At 40.5% G+C, this 16,275-nt stretch overlaps 1 long non-coding RNA gene across 16 annotated transcripts in view; it reads right to left on the minus strand.

The window, feature by feature from the left end:
- Positions 1-16,275, minus strand: part of LOC107053719 — a 173,928-nt gene that overhangs the window by 53,049 nt on the left and 104,604 nt on the right. The window contains exon 2 of one of the 16 annotated variants that reach the window (XR_006939689.1): positions 14,663-14,726. The exons of the other annotated variants lie outside the window; for them this stretch is intronic. This is a non-coding gene — a long non-coding RNA (uncharacterized LOC107053719). The remainder of the gene's footprint in view (positions 1-14,662; positions 14,727-16,275) is intronic. 16 annotated transcript variants of the gene reach the window in all.

A 16,275-nucleotide genomic window follows, 5' to 3' on the forward strand; every position in this document is an offset into this window, starting at 1 on the left:
AGAAAGTGTCCCCTGGTGGAGCTCTGCTGACCCTGGGGAATTACCCCATGGAAACTCCCATCTACTGAGCAGCAAGAGGTAAACTAAGCAGGGCTGGGAATTTGGAACAAGTTCAGCCCTCGGAATATATGGAGGTTTGGGGTGAGAGCAGACATTTTCTTATCATCCTCTGTAAAAACACACTCCCTTCCTGCCCACAATCAGGCAGCTTCTAATGGCACAGAACACACCATCAGCATACAACCTCTTATTCTTTCTTATGAGAATGTTATGTGATATGACACAAACCATTGCTCTTTGAATTGAATTTTGTTATTTGCTGCTAGAACCTGGTGGTTTGGCTGCATGATGCTGACTTCCAGCTAAAACAGTTCACTCTCCAATTACTTTAAGAGACAACATTTCAAGCAATTAAGAGAATTAACAACGTATTTCAAATTACTAAAAATACATCTGTGAAGAGCCTTTAGCATAAGATTCTCAAAGTGCACTTCCACTTTTTTTTAAGACTTTAACTGGGAAAATCATCTGAAAATTCCACTAAATGTTTCATGCTTCTCCACCTACATACATTAGCCAGTTACCAGAATGGCAAATGCAGTTAAATGAAATCCTTTCTTCTACAAAACAGTATTGCAGGATCTTGTTTTTCTTTTTAATAATCTACTTGTGCCCCCTTATTCCATGCATATTACTGCTGCTTTCCATGTGCCAGATGCTGCTACAACAGCCCTGGAAGGTTTTGTCTGACCATGCCTTCACTCAGCTCCTCCAAAAAAAGAAAGAGAAAGAGAGAAAGAAAGAGGGAGAGAGGGAGAGAGGGAGAGAGGGAGAGAGGGAGAGAGGAAGGAAGGAAGGAAGGAAGGAAGGAAGGAAGGAAGGAAGGAAGGAAGGAAGGAAGGAAGGAAGGAAGGAAGGAAGGAAGGAAGGAAGGAAGGAAGGAAGAAAAGAAGAAAGGAAGGAAGAAAAGAAGAAAGGAAGAAAGAAACAATCCTTTTGTGTGTATTCAAACTTCCTTTTACAACTCATGACAGTTATTAATTAGTATTAATCCTGCAAACACAATAGCCACCATTTCTGCTCCCACATTAGGACTGAACTAAGGATACCATGGACCTGTTAAGTCTGGGCTTTTATTATTAGAATTAAAGCTCAGGACCTGGAGCCAGGAAGAGCTTTTTCAGCTTGAGTAAGGAAGGGGCACAAAAAGAGCCGAAATCTGTGATTAATACAGTCTGATTAAATCCACATAAAGAGAAATGAGCGCAAATCCAGCAATGAATGGGTCTAAAAGAAAAGGAAATAGCTGATTTAATTAGGTTTTAAAGGATGATTCAGAGCAGCATAAATCTTAATGAAAGGACAAAAATAATTACAGGTAATTAATGCCAAAGTATCTGAAGCTAAGGAATTTACTTAGCCTTGAGCATGGTACACAACACACCCAGCCCTTCTTTCTGCAGGTAACACAGTGCATCTGGTAATTTAGATCATCGAGTTGCTTTTACATTTGTAATTATTTTTAATGGTTAAATTTCTTTTGCCATTATGGAAACACTGTTGATATCACAACTAAGAAAATCTTTATATGACACAGAGGCATTTTTATTCTACTATTGCTGGAACTAACATCAGTCAAAAAAAAAAAAAGGAAAAAAAATAAATCATTCTACCACTGTATGGATTGATATAAAATTATCAAGATAAGAGTAAGGATAGATTCCATGATTTGTCTAGCTCTGTCTGCACTCAGTAGCACTCCTCAGCCAAGGAGGAATTATGATTGTAGGACAGGTGTCAAAAGTCTAGCTCTTAAATGGCCACGTTTTGTATCAGTGTTATGGCCAAATTTTAGCTCTGATCATATATTTATGATCCTTTGGGAAGATCTGTTTTGTTTGCATACACCCCAGAAGAATTTAAAAGACCTTTCTTTCTAGTAATTCCGCTGAACAAGCTAATATAACATTGTAAAGACAAAATGTTTGGCCACCGACAAAAACTGCTGGACCACCCTCTGAATGGACTTGTCTGAGTGCATGGATCTTGTTGAAAGATGCATTTTGGTTTCAGTAAGCAGGAAATAATATCTCTTTCTTGGGTCAAGTCCTACTCCATATGTTTCTTTGTCTTGTAAAGCATGTAAGCTCTTGGAGATACTCAACTAAGGTAGAGCAAAACAAGCCCCATCGGTAGCCATGAGTAGATCATTTGATTGTGGGTTAAGTCTAAAGAGAAGCTTGATTGGGAAAAGGACAAAGAACTCAGTCTCAACTTTCTGTCAAGTGCTGGTTCTGAAAATATTTCTTCCTATATTCACCAAAATGTATGGATTATCTCCTGCTCCTGGCAGGCTTAGGCATCACAAGATTGCCCCTTGTCCAAATGACAGATGGCACAGACAGCGAATCGCCTAAAACCAAGAAACAAGGATATAATTTTCCCACTCTAAAACATGAGCAGTATTTGGATGCAGTTTGACAGCTGGCAGTCAGGCAAGCCCTAGCCTGTGTGGCAATTACAGGCGTGCTCTGCCGCTTCCCTTCATCGTACATTCCCTTCTCCAGACCCCAGCGTGACAGAGGGCCAGAGCTTCCCTGAGGTACGAGAGACCTTCAGCACAACCCTGCATAAGGCAGAGGTGGGGCTACAAAGGTTTGTGCCCTGCAAGCTGCTCTTTCCATGGGACATGCCACAGCGCTGCTCCCTGCACAGGCCTTGTGACCACCACCTCCACATGAGCTACAGAGGTGCTCGAGCAGTCACACTTTCCCCACCTCTATTGGGACCATGGCCTGAAAGGCCTGATGGCGTTGCTTGTGGAGAAAGGCCATGCCCTGTTTGGGGCATGGCAAGAGGGTGCAGGGCCTGGGTCCCTCATGCTCCTCCATTGGGTTTCCCTATTGGGATGTAAAGTAGGTCAGCACATCTCTGGGCTTCCAACCAAGAGTGGTTGATTGGGATATTGGCTCCATAGGCTGAACCAGAGATAAAAGTCATGCAATGCCAGCGTTTGCAAAGCTTCAGGGAAGGCACTGGTATTCTGGGAAAGAAGAGGCTTTTAAGAAGCTCCAGAGGGATTTGGGAGAATAACTGCCATTGGCAGTCAACAGAATGAGCCCTCACAGGGCACATTTAAAAGACCCTTTCGAGTTATGAACTGCTCCATCCCTCTAAAGAGCAGTACTTCATATAGGGAAGTTAATGGGACTAAAATCAAGCATCACTAACAGGAGCAGCCATTTTCCCTATGTTCCCTGTGGGCAGATGGGACAGCAGTTACAGATCTGTTCCCTGGATCTGCCTAAGGAAACCAAGAAACTTGTATTTTAACTACATAGAAGTCAGTGCTTAGGTCTAGATTTAGTCTTCCCATTCAAAAACAGAAGTTAGATAAAGATGTTCCTCTTGCTTTGCTCTGAATACAATTTTTTAAAGCCTGGAGAAGTCAGAATTCAGGCACAAGCTCAGCAAAATATAAAACCTCGAAACATGCAAATAAATCAATCATCTAAGTTATATATATCAGTAAATATAAACCAAAAATAATCTTGGGAGCAGTTTCCAAACTTTCATATTACATAAACTGAATGCCCTGCAGCAGAATTGGACTGAGTTGAAATGCACGGTAAAATAAATACACCCAGGGATGTGTTTCTTGTTGCTGATATTTCACTTTTCTTTCTCCCTTTAAAAAGCTGCATTATAGCTCACAATGCTTGATAAGTTAAAATTAGAAGTGCCATTTTAAACAGTGAAGTAATTCAGTTTTTGTGCTGCAGATTTCTAACATATGTCCACAGGAATGCTCTTGTCTGCCCCAGCTACTTTCCCCCTCTCAAACATTCAAGCAAGCGTAGGACATGCCTGAGAGATGCATGAGAGCATTTTCTTAAGAAAGAATTTAACCTTTGACTTTTACAAGCAGAGACTCGATTTCTAGATATGAGTTCTTTGCTGCTTTTCAGTAAATTTCGTTTTACAATCATTTGTGAAACTGTATCCAAGTCTTTATTGAGCATGACACTCGGAGTTCTTTTTTATTGACTTACGCTGCCTCTTGCCAAAGTCAAAATCTTGGAAGCAAGGCCACCAGCTTGTGAAAAATTGTGTGAAGAATAAAGTTACTTTGGTAGGAAATAAAATAAATGGAACAAAATAAACATTTCCCTTTTTATGGCCATGTTTGCATCACGGACTGTAAGAAAAATAACAGAACTAAACCAAGCTTGATGCCATCAGAAGATGCAGACAGTTTCATAGGATCGTAGAATCATTAGGGTGGCAAAAGACCACTGAGACCCCCAAGCCCAACCCCAATGCACCCTCACCATGCCCACTGCCCACGTCTCTCAGTGCCACATCTCCATGGTTCTGGAACACCTTCAGGGACAGGGAATCCCTTGCCTCCCTGTGCCAGTGCCTCCCCAGAATGAATTTTCACACACGTAATACTTATATGTGAGTGCCCTGATTGAGCAGCACGGTGAGATACTCCTGGATGAGCGCAGTAGGAAGAGAGCTTTACATCAGCGCTGCTTACAGCTCAGACCTCTTCTTCCCTTTTGATTCCTCACACCTTGCTTCCTTCCCCTTCACAATCTTTCACCTTGGTTTCCCCCCTCTGTATTTTCTCGTTCCTTCCTTTTTTGAATCTGTGATGTGGGTTGGCTTTTTTTTGTTGGTTATTTATTCAAATGGATTTTTTAGAATCATAGAATCCTTAGAGTTGGAAGGGACCTTTAAAAGTCATCCGGTCCAACTCCCCTGCAATGAGCAGAGACACCCACAGCTCCATCAGGTGCTCAGAGCCTGGTACAGCCTGGCCTTGAAAGTCTCCAGGGATGGGGCACCCACACATCTCCGGACAGCCTGTTCCAGTGGCTCACCAACCACACTGTAAAAGGCTTTTTCCTTATATCCAACCTAAATCTACCCTCTTTTAAGTTTGAAACTATTTTCTCATGTCTATCACCGCAAGCCCTGCTAAAGAGTCTGCCCCCTCCGTTCTTTATTTTTTGGTAAGGATTATTTTAGGATTATTTTTCCGTACTCATAGTTCTAAAGGGCTGCTTCAATTCCTGTATCTGAAAATACAAGGAACACATAACACAAAACAACTTTTCAGGGGATTTGCTTTCACTCAGACCCAAGCACTAATTACCAGAAAAAGCCTCCTTACATTTAAAACTTCCCTGCACTTTCTCCTTCTCCGATGTGTAGGTGCCTGCAACAGACTGAGACCTTGAGGGGGAGGGCAGAAGGAGGCCAGCAGTGATGAGGGAGATCTGATGACTTCCCAGCAATGCCAGCAGTCCCAGCCAGTGTTTACCGAGTTTTTCCTAGCACAGCCTGAGGTTTGCAAATGCACCAAACCACAAACCTACAGTTGATTTTGCAAAGGCCAAAGCCCAAGATTAAATATTTGCAGTGAGAGAAGCAAATATTTTACACGTTTCTGCTCTGCCTATACATGGCCTAGGGAAAACAAAAACAAAAACAAAACAACCACCAAAAACCAAAACCCAAAAAACAAACAAACAAAAAAAAACACACTAAAAATTATCACTTTCAAGGAAAAAAAATCAGTAAAACTCACAAATCTCACCTGTATTCATACTGAAGTTAAATCACACTGTTATTTTCACATTGTTTTGAAGCAAAATCAAAAGATCCTAAAAGACGTTAATTCCCCAGAAGTCCAGGTGTTACAAAGCCTGTCCAGTTCAGTGTTTTCTCCTCTTGTTTCTATGGACCAGCTGCCTTACAGGGTGAGCTTAGCCCATCTCACACTGCACTGGTATGTGCTGCTTCAGAACTACACAGGTAGAAAGATTGGCTTAGCTCTCAGAGCTCCGTAGGATAACCCATCTGTCTAAGTCTGTCTTCAGGGTTTTCATCACCTTAAAATACAGTCAGTCTGGTAAATGTGAAAACAAACAACATAAACAGGTTTTTTAGTTTTCAGATTATTACCAGCTGTGCCTTGTGAGTGTTTCATATCTGTAGAAATACCACTACATCCTTACACGTAAGTGTAGCTGGAACAAAATTCAAGGTGAAGCCGCACATCTCTGCAGTGGAGATATTTTTGGTATTAGGTTAGTAAAGGAGTTCCCTCAAGTACCTCTGCACTGCTCTACTCAGCATGGCCACATCCTGCCAGAAAAGATTTTATAGAGGGCAAAATACGGATTGTTTTTGACGCTGACCACCCCTCTCCTGGGAGAGTCTCACCCACTGTCCAGAATGGTATTTTTTTTTTAGCCAGCAGCTCAGGAGAAACCTCTGTTCCCACCCAGAAAGTAGTCAGGGGTGAAGATAGATGGCAGCATGTTTGCTAAGACAAACACAGGGAAAAAATTCTGCCTAGTTGCACAAGAACCTTTCCTTGCTCCCTCTTGGTAACTGAGGTAAGAATGAGTGCCATGTGTGTTACCAGGGAATATCAGCATAGTTCATCTCAGCTTTCTATGCTACAAAGTGTAAGAAACACAGTGAGGCAGTGTGATGGGACAAAAGCCCAGAGAGGAAAGAAGAAATACAACGGGATGAGATCTAATTGGACTTCTGCTTAATAGGAGTCTTTTCAATGTTCCCATGTGGAATTTCATGCTTCAGCAGTATGGTACGGACTTCTGCTGTGCTATATTATGTGGCAGTCATGAGTATTTATACAGCAGTACATCCTTGACTCAAGAGGTCTAGAAGGTAACACAAAGGTTTATTTGGTAATAAATACTACTGCAGCATCTAAACTTCAGCTGTCTGAACTCAGGGTTTAGGGACAACAGCAATCAGAACTGCTCTATCACTCAGATTGAAGGGGTGTAACTAAAAATAGCACCTCACAAAGAACCCCTCTGTTTTCTTTTTCTTTCTTTTTTCATAATGAACACATTCAGCTCAAAATTAACAGGTTCTGACTGAGCAATCCAAAGGTAAAACATGAAAGCAAAATAGTCCCCATTTGGCGTTCCTGCTTCTAGCCCAAACGAGCGTAAATACAGCCGGAGCTCCTGTGCTCCTTCTCCCTGGGTTTGTGCCTCAAAGAATTTTGCCTTCATGATCACTCCTATAGCAGTGGTGGCTGCTGGCAAAACACGCTGCATGTACTATGCACGGGCACTCAGCCAACAGTACCTGGGAAATGAAAATAGTATTTTTAAAGGGAAATATGCACAGTGCATGTGCACGACAATTATGCAGTGTGCGTAGGAGAGAGGGGAGGAAAATAGTGTTTGATGTTTAGTACATTAATATTCTGTGTACTGAAGAATAGTGGCCACTGGCCTCATTCAGTTGGTAAAAGACCTCTCTGGGTGGATCATGAAGTTCCTGGAATATCTGATGCTATTTGTGACCACTGGTAGTGTACCAACCTCCTGTCTGGTTCTGATTTGGTTAGGACACATTCAGCACTGTGTGGGTCACACCTACCTTCTACACAGAATAAGGAGCACCACATGAAAATCCCAAGAGGAGATGCAATGAGTGCATGTCTGAATTAAGCTGGATGTGGATTTATGGGGATATAGGGTCATTTGCTCTTCATGTGCCCTTGCTTCCTGAGCTTCCCTTTTCCCACTCTCCAAAAGCTTGAGACAAAGAAAACAAGTCAGAGAAAATGAGATCTGTTGCCTTCTGCATAACCATTATGGTCCTGAGTGAAAGCCTCCTAGAGACAGCGAGACAGGGTACCCCAGAGGAATTTGGAGCAGGTTCCATATGTCTGAACACTTTTCATGTTCCTGGAGCGTGCTATTCTGTTGGATCACCATGGAGATATATGGGGTTCTCCTGCAGACTGCTTTTGTCTTATGGGCAGCAGTGAAACTGTGCCAGGCCACAAGAAGCATGTCTATACAACTCCCACTTCCCTTGCCAGGATCTTTCCTGCAAGTACAAGTGGTTGTGGAGCCTCCTATGGAGATGTCCAAGACCCAGCTGGATGCCTACCGGTGTGACCTACTGTGGGGTACCTGCTTTAGCAGCGGGGTTGGGCTCAATGATTTCTTGAGGTCCCTTCCAAACCCTGCAATTCTGTGATTCTGGGATGCACACAGTCCTCCCACAGTGGAAAAACAGAACAATTTGCACCTTCCACACCAGTACATCTTTTTTACCGACATGATTCCCTCCCTCTCTACCTTCCTTCTTTCTTCCTTCCTGCTTGCTTTTTGCTTGTCATTACTTTTATCTTCTCCTTTTATTCCTTCCTTTTTTCTTTCCTTCATATAGACCAGTTTTATTCCCTGAGACCTGAAGTAGTGGAGATCAGTTAATTCCACCTTGCTACAGAGCAGAAATATTGCTATTTGAGTAAAGAGAAGAGCTGGACTATGTAAAGTCCATAGTGATATAAGATATGGATAAAATTAATAGAATTAAGGGAGATCTGCATCTTTCAAGCCTACAATTCATGCCCTTGCAACTACAACCTTGGGATTTTGATAGAAAAAAAAATGTAAGTATAATGACTTATGCAATGGTTCTTTTGCTCAAGTCAGTGACTTCTCACTGCCCAAGGAAGAATGAAGACTATGTTATAATGAGAAAGCATTCATTACTTAAGACAGAGGGAAACAGGAAATACACTTTCTTCAAATAAAACAACCATGAAAATTAAAAGAAAACAAACGTGATTTCTAAGAAGGAAAACAAACTGTACTTTGGATATGGAAGATCACATTATTTAAAAGGAGGGCTAATTGCTTCACCTTACATTTTTTCATGGGTTAATTCTCCCTGTCTCAAGCAAATAGCTGGAATCCCCCACTGTTAATTCCTGTAAGGGTGCATCCTTACAGAAATGTAGTTGTGTGGGGTTGGATTTTTTTTCACATTTGGGTGTTTGGGGTTTTTTTCCTGTTTTTTTTTTCTTTTTCTTTTTTTTTAAGCAAAAGAAGTGATAAAAAGTAAACTGAGTATGCGATGCATAAATGAAAGTGAAGAAAGGTCTTTTGTTCTTTTGACTAATCTTTACATTATATCTTTTTTTCCAGTAAGCGGATGTAGCATCAGTTACAGCTCTATCTGAATATTCTCACGTTTTTGCAAGAGAGCCAAAGAATATACAGTTTATAGAAATCTTGAGAACTGCTTCAGGTGAGATGACAGATATGGCAACAACTTCCTACTCCGAGTTCCCTCTCTGCTTGACAGCCAAAACCAAGTCATGTAGCATGTGAACAAAACAATACACAGCCAAGCAACAGATGATGTATTCACAGCTGCACTTTGGGCTCAAGAAGATAGCATGTCAAGAAATGCTGCTAGTTAATGCTAAAATAATTTCATCAAATGAAAATGGTTTCACCAACCTGTATCAAGCACCATCTAATCTTGTCACAGTCAGAAGGAACAGGAGGAAAAGGTACAGGTCAAAGAAGTAATGTGTCACACTTTTTAACCCTTTAAATTTTTTGCATTTTTGAACTGATGATTAATAAATATATTTTTTTAATAGTTAAAAGAAAACTAATAATTTAAATGCATTTTACCAATTCCATTATTCGATTTCTCTACCAGAGTCTGTGTCCATATATCGACCACCTGACCAGAAAACATAAATCAGTTTTAATTACAAGCTGCTCCTCTGTTGACTGAAAAGTCAATTTAAGCTGTTGTGATTAAGTGTTTCAGGGGGAATCTATTTTATCTGGATCAATTCATTTATCTGACCTGCCTCTAAGGCTCCAAACTATATCTGCCACTGAAGTTATATTCATGACAGGGTTGTTCATTTTAGGGCATTATGCTGGATAAAAAGAAACACCACCTCCTAATTTTAATCTCAGTGGGTAGCATCATTGTAACCCACCTGACAGGTATCAAGACTTCTTCCAAGAAGCTGAGGCACACTGCTATGAAACAGCTCTACACTGAACAACGAATTAGGTTAAAACTTTTTAAGGCTTTCTCATTTCCATGTAAACCTGCTTTTCTTGGATAACTGCTGCATGGCGATTATAGTATTCTTAAGTAGAAGCATGAGCAGACTGGGTTCCATTGGTTGCTTACCTGCTTCCAATGAGGAATGCATTTTAGGAACTGGAATCCTTAAATTTAAGAATATGAATGTTTTCTTACAAGAGAATTATGACTTTGTGTCTAAATGAATCACTGTAAAGGACTGGTGATATTTTTCTTTACAGAAAGAATGGCACTGTAAATAGGCATAAGATCCTAAAGCCATTGGATTTTAGCTTGTACCCAGGTGTTCTCTGATGTATCAAAGGCATCATTTGTTTTGTAGAGTGAATTCCCTTTTCCGTATTCCAACCTTCTTCTGTAGGTAACATTTATTAAGTTATGGTTGGGAGTATGCCATTGGACAAGGCTGATTTGTTTAGCAGCAAGATACGGAATTTACTTGTTTTCTTGGAATAATGTCCTCCTACAGGAATGCTTATGGTGGTAAACAGCAAATGACACCTTCAGAATGTTTCAGGATTTTCTTCTTTGATTTGAGATCAGTTTTGTGGAAAATGGATGTAAGTGTTGCTAAGACACTTAAGCCAGGCTTATGGAATGGGTTAAGGAAGACAATCTCGGCCACAAGACAACCTCCTCTGAGAACTGGGTATAAAAGACCTCCTGTCTCACTGTCATACTATGTGCTTGCTGGCTTAATTCCTCTCTGCCTGGTATAAAAGACCACCCACCATGTGGCACATGGCCACCGTTTATATGGGAACTATGATAATATCGATGCATTGTCGTTCTGTCACTGGCTTCTCAGTGGGAGTGGAGAACAGTCTTGTTCTCATACAGCCCAATCCAAAACCTACTGGAGATGATGGCAATAGCTTTGTTGACTTCACCAGCTTTTGGAGCAAACTGTTAGGAGTAATATAGGATGTTAGTGAAGAGCAAGCTTACAGAACCCTTGACTCGTAGCACAGACAGGTTGAAAGCTTTTCCTAAACCAAACAGCAACTCTTATTCAATCTCCATCAGAAAAAAATAGGAAAAATTAAATGCTTGCCAGATGGCAAAAATATGTTAAGCTTCAAAGAGGTAGAAATAATTAAATACAACTATGTAAAGTTTTTCTAGGTTTGAATAGGATGCCAGTTTCAATATTATAAAACATACACATATAATCCCATTAAAGCTTATTTGAAAAAAGGAATGCTTTGAATAATGCAAGCTCTTAGGTCACATTTTTTCACCTGCATATTTGTTTTTGTTTTAATCAAGACTGGTATGACTACAAAAGTTGGTATGATTTTGTGTAGCCTTCCATGTACACTAAAGGTTCTATTTTCTCATACAGGTTGCATCCACTTGAAAGAATCTTTGAAGATAAAGAAATGAGAACTGCAAAATAAATACATGTACTTAGTGTAAGAGCAAACTCTATAATCAAAAGGAATATTAAAACTTAAGATTTTGGCTTCTTTCACCATAGCTTTGTAACAGATAATGTCACGCTGGACTGTGCTTCCTTTCCTTGCCCGTCTTTTCCATACATACAATATTTAGAGCAGCAACTGCTGAAATCAAGGCAATGAAAAGAGAAAACCTGAGCCTCTACCTCCCTTTACTGTCTGATTTGCCCCACAGAGAGCACTGATAACCCAGATCAAGGAGCTTTCTGAATGTTTTTGTTATGAATATTCTAAGCAGAATGCTAACTGCTCTCACATACCCTAAATACTTTCCCACACATACAATCTTCTACCTAAAATCACTGTATTAAAACCTTGTCAGGCACATGAATGCATATAGAAAAGTCAACCCAGGAGCAAAGAAATGGCTATATGTAGTTCTCCACAGTTTATCTTTCCCAGACACAAAGGGCTAAACCCTATTCCCAGACGTTCCAGTTCCTGCTCTCAGAGCCAGTACCACTTCAGGTCCTGCAGGTCTGACAGGCGAAAGTAGCTGCAGCACTTTGAAATATTTCTGTCAAGGTTCCTTCAAGAGCAGGGCCTTCTTAGACTGCCATTCATTTATTTATTTTTTTTCCAGCAGTAAAAATCACAAGCAATTCCTGTTTTTTATCTCCATGGAGTGATGCAGGGAGAATGCAAGCGCAACACCATTGCCCTGCTATATCTGATCAAGATAAGACAGTGCTAGTTCTATTCCAAACAACTTACAAGCTACTTTCTCATTTGCACTGAAAGTCTCACTTTGCCATTATGTTATCTTCAGAACAACAAACGTATCATTTTCCAAACTGCTAGATTGACTGCAATCTGCCTCCTTCTTTTTGAACCTTTATCCCATAAAAAACAGTAGTGCTCATATGTGTCACTCTTTGGATTAAAGTGACTGCAGAAGTCCCAAATGCCATCATTTCTTGCTTTAGGAAAGAGAATCTGCACATCTCTCCCACAGCACTCAGCAAACAAAGAGCTGCACTGTTTTTCCCAGCAGCAGAAAAAGTCAAGCTCCTAAAAGCTCAGTCAAAATTTTGGCTTTACAAAAGGAATTTGCAAATGTGTCTCAAATATTAATATGGGTGGTCTACCTACCACAGGACTTGTGGTACAAGCTGGTTTGTTTGAGGGAGTGCAACCAACAGTCTTGTATACATGCTGTTGTTAGGAGGTTGGTTTTGGCGGCTGATGCTTTTGGTGGGTGCTGTCGTTTTGGTTTTTCTTTTTGATGGGAAAAATGAACATTAACCCAATCTTTCCTTCCTTGTAAAAGCAGATTGATTCATTATAATAAAAATAATGCTTTCAAAGTATTTGGGAACTTCTTCCGGTAAAGAAGGTAATGATTGAGTTTATTGTTCTGACTGAATAAACATTTGCTTTGATGATAATCAACACACATATTTACATGGTAACTCTCCAAGTTCAGGTGGAGAAATTATGCAAAAGAACATGAAAGACAGCATAAGACTGTAAGAACTGGGCATGTTCCTGGGCAACCTGCTTCAGGTGGCCCTGCTTTAAGTGAGGGGATGGTCAGTCAAGATCACATAAATTCTGTAAGGTCATGGAACGAGTAAGAAGAAACAGCTGAGAGCTTCAGCTATACAACTCACTCTGACTTTCTCATTATCAAAATAGAAAATCAGTAGAACCCACTTTTCAGGAAAGTTTGTGTGTGTCTGCTCCGTTTCCCATTTAGCTTCACTAGCTGTTTAGAAGAAGAAAAGAACATAATGGGTTTCTGGATTCATACATAAACTATGTAAACTGCTGACCTAACTATATGAGACAATCCTTCCACATTGGTAAACTAGAAAAGGGAAAAAGCAGTCAAAATTAATACTAGCAGCCAAAAATGGACTGAGATTAGTGACAAAGACTAAATAAAGCTAAGAAGAAGGAAATGTGATGACATTCTGGACTATGACAGTGTTTTTCCCACAGACTCCACTGGTGGTGGGAAACTCCTGTATTTGCTTATAGATGCATTCTACAGTCATCTAAATAATACCAACAGTAAACACTAAAATCCATTGTTTCCATGAGCACCAAAACATCTAAGAAAAGGCCCCTAAGGTGGGTAGGGTTTTTTTGTTTGGGAAGTTTATGTTCCCATTTACAAATACCATGAGTTATATAACTTCACTTTAAAAATGTTGTGAAAAATTGTTCTTAAGTGAATGGTTAATTTCAGAGCTGTGCTGTAAATAAAGCCTTGATAGCATCCCTTCTTTCACACTGAAGGAAGAGGCTCTCCATAGCTGGAGCTCCAACAAATAACAAGACCTGCAGTCCTTACACAGCTGTGTTGTGTCGAGGCAACAAGAATCTGTAGGCAGGTACAGATTGTATCTTGCTTTATAATGGAAAACAGTCATAAAAATAAACGAGAATCTGAGATGTCTAACTTCAGCTAGGAATTTGGAGGTTCAAAATGAGTCACTCCCAGTGCGAAGGAGGAGAGTAGAGATGTACAAACATGTTCATGAGCATCTTCCATTGATGGTAAGGAACACTGGAAATCTTGTCTAATAAAAAATAATCTACAACAACAACAACAAAAAAGGGCCTAATAGTTGACTTTACACAATTCCAAGGTGAGATGTGGGGATCAGAATAGAAAGTTCTGTGAAAATGTCAGCTCAGTACTTAATGGATATTGAAAGAAGGAAAGGGATAGAGAACAAAGGAAGAAAAAAGGACGTCCTTATGTTGACTTATCAAGTCAGTGGTGTGTGCAAATCTCAAGAGCTTTCTACGGTTTCATTGTCTCCTTGTCTGAGAAAGGATGTAAAAGAACAGAAAAATCCTTATAAACATAGCAAGGATATTCAGAGCAAGGCTGGTTTCTGCATGGACAGATCAAGATGGTTCAGCCTGGAAACAAAGCCAAATGGCAGCAAGAGAGCACATCAGCAGTTGGCTGAATATTGGACAGCTGCTCTCTGAGCATGAATTTAAGCAAACAAGTAGCAAGTCAAAGGGAAATGCTTCTCAATGCAGTGTTGCAGGTCTGCTGTGGAAGCCCATGCACCAGGATGACAGAAGTCTTCATGCATTACGAAAGGGGCTGCTTCAGTTCACAGAGGAAAAAGCAGAGACGGGCTTGCAAAGCCCATAGGACCTACCACTGTTTTCTGAGTACTCCCTAGGCATCAAATGGTTGAAAGAAACTTCTAAGAAGTATGACTATGGTATGCTCTGCTCATTAAGCCTTTTCTTTCAGCCTGCCAGAGACAAAGCATTGGGTTAAATGAACGTCTAACCTGGTTCAGCTGTTCCTGTGTTATGTTAGATTCCCTCCAGTCCTGTAACAACAACCTCAATTGCCTGCAGAAAGAAGTAACATTAAAATAATTTGACACAGTATATGTAAGTTTTAACTGAAGTTTAGCAGCTGTAAATATGGGGCACCATAAACCATTGTTCTGGGATTTACTGTCAGGAACTCTTCACACAACAGTGACCACAGAATTATCTGCAAAAACACGTTGTGAGAAAAGGGCTGTGACATCCAGACATGGAAACACACTTTGGAAAAGGAGCCACATAGATCATCAGTTTCAGCCCCCTAATATTCTAGGGACTATGTCATATAATCCCTTTTACAAACTGCTCGGCTTAATTATGGTTAAATTTATTAGCCTCCATTTTTCCTGGACGGCTGCTCTAACTGCTCTCCCGATTAGAAATCTTTTAATTTTCAAGCGAAATTTCATATGACAAGTTTACACCATTCTGGAGAACTGTTACCGCTGCTCTCCACAGATACATCATAGAGCAAATACCAACAAGGGAAAACAGCAATTGGAGTTAAAAACAATCATAGCACCAAGGCGTTCCTGGCCAAGCAGTTTCCTCCAATTTTAGATGCAGATCCCACTGCAACCTTTAATTCTTTGGTAATAAGCTACTACTGAGGGAACTCAAGCTGTGCAGATCAGCTCTGGTTTATGTCTACAAATGCATATTAACTTCTTTCCAACTAATGAATCACTGGGCCTGTCATAACTCTAATGAACAGATTTCGTTCTGAGGGTGTTGATCATCTAAAAGTGCTCACTTGTTTTTCCTGCCTTGAATTACACTGTAAGTGTAAGCACATCTCTGGAGAGTTTATCTATAGAGACTGAACTGGAGACCTTTGGATCTGAAAAGCACAAGCGTTTTCCATTTGCAGCTTAAATAACAGCTGTGTTACCTCAAAGGGAAACCCACTCACACGCTGCTGCCTATGTGACTTGCTGGAGAGGTTCAGCTGCTAACTTTTGGGTAGTGCTGCCCTGGACCTTCCAACAGAGATGAGAAAACAATGTAGGCAAGGACTGGGGTCATGGGGTGGGAATGGCAAAGGAAGAGGTGGAGCTGGAGGATGAGAAGGGGCTCATCTCAAGCATGGCCACTTGGCCAATAGTCAGGCACCTTCCATTTGGTGTGTGACTGAAGTGGGCACATGGGAAGATGACCATGCCCTCCATGTACAGCACACAGCACAGTAGGGTGAGGGGTGTTGACTGGAACCATTGGTGACTACAAAAATATAAATTCAAGTGCTGCTTGCAGCCCATTTCCTTGGATTTAAAACTCATGTCATTGCTGTAGGCATGTTTGATTTTCCTCCAAGCGCAGTTAGAAGAGATGGGCAGCTCTGTGCTCCCCCATACAGATGGCAGTGCAGAACAGACTATTATCAGTCACTTTCCAGAGATAATTAGGAGCCAGTGACTTTAATTACAACTCCTAAAGTTTATAAAGCATTTACCAGGCTATTTACTGTGTGTTATTTCAATTAAAACCCTATATTATACAGCATTTTGAGAGCAATGGAGAAAAAAAGATTTGTTATAGATTTCTTATCAAAGAAAGATTTCTTATCAAA

The sequence above is a fragment of the Gallus gallus genome, chromosome 6 (assembly GCF_016699485.2).
Source record: "Gallus gallus isolate bGalGal1 chromosome 6, bGalGal1.mat.broiler.GRCg7b, whole genome shotgun sequence".
Taxonomy (NCBI): Eukaryota; Metazoa; Chordata; class Aves; order Galliformes; family Phasianidae; genus Gallus; species Gallus gallus.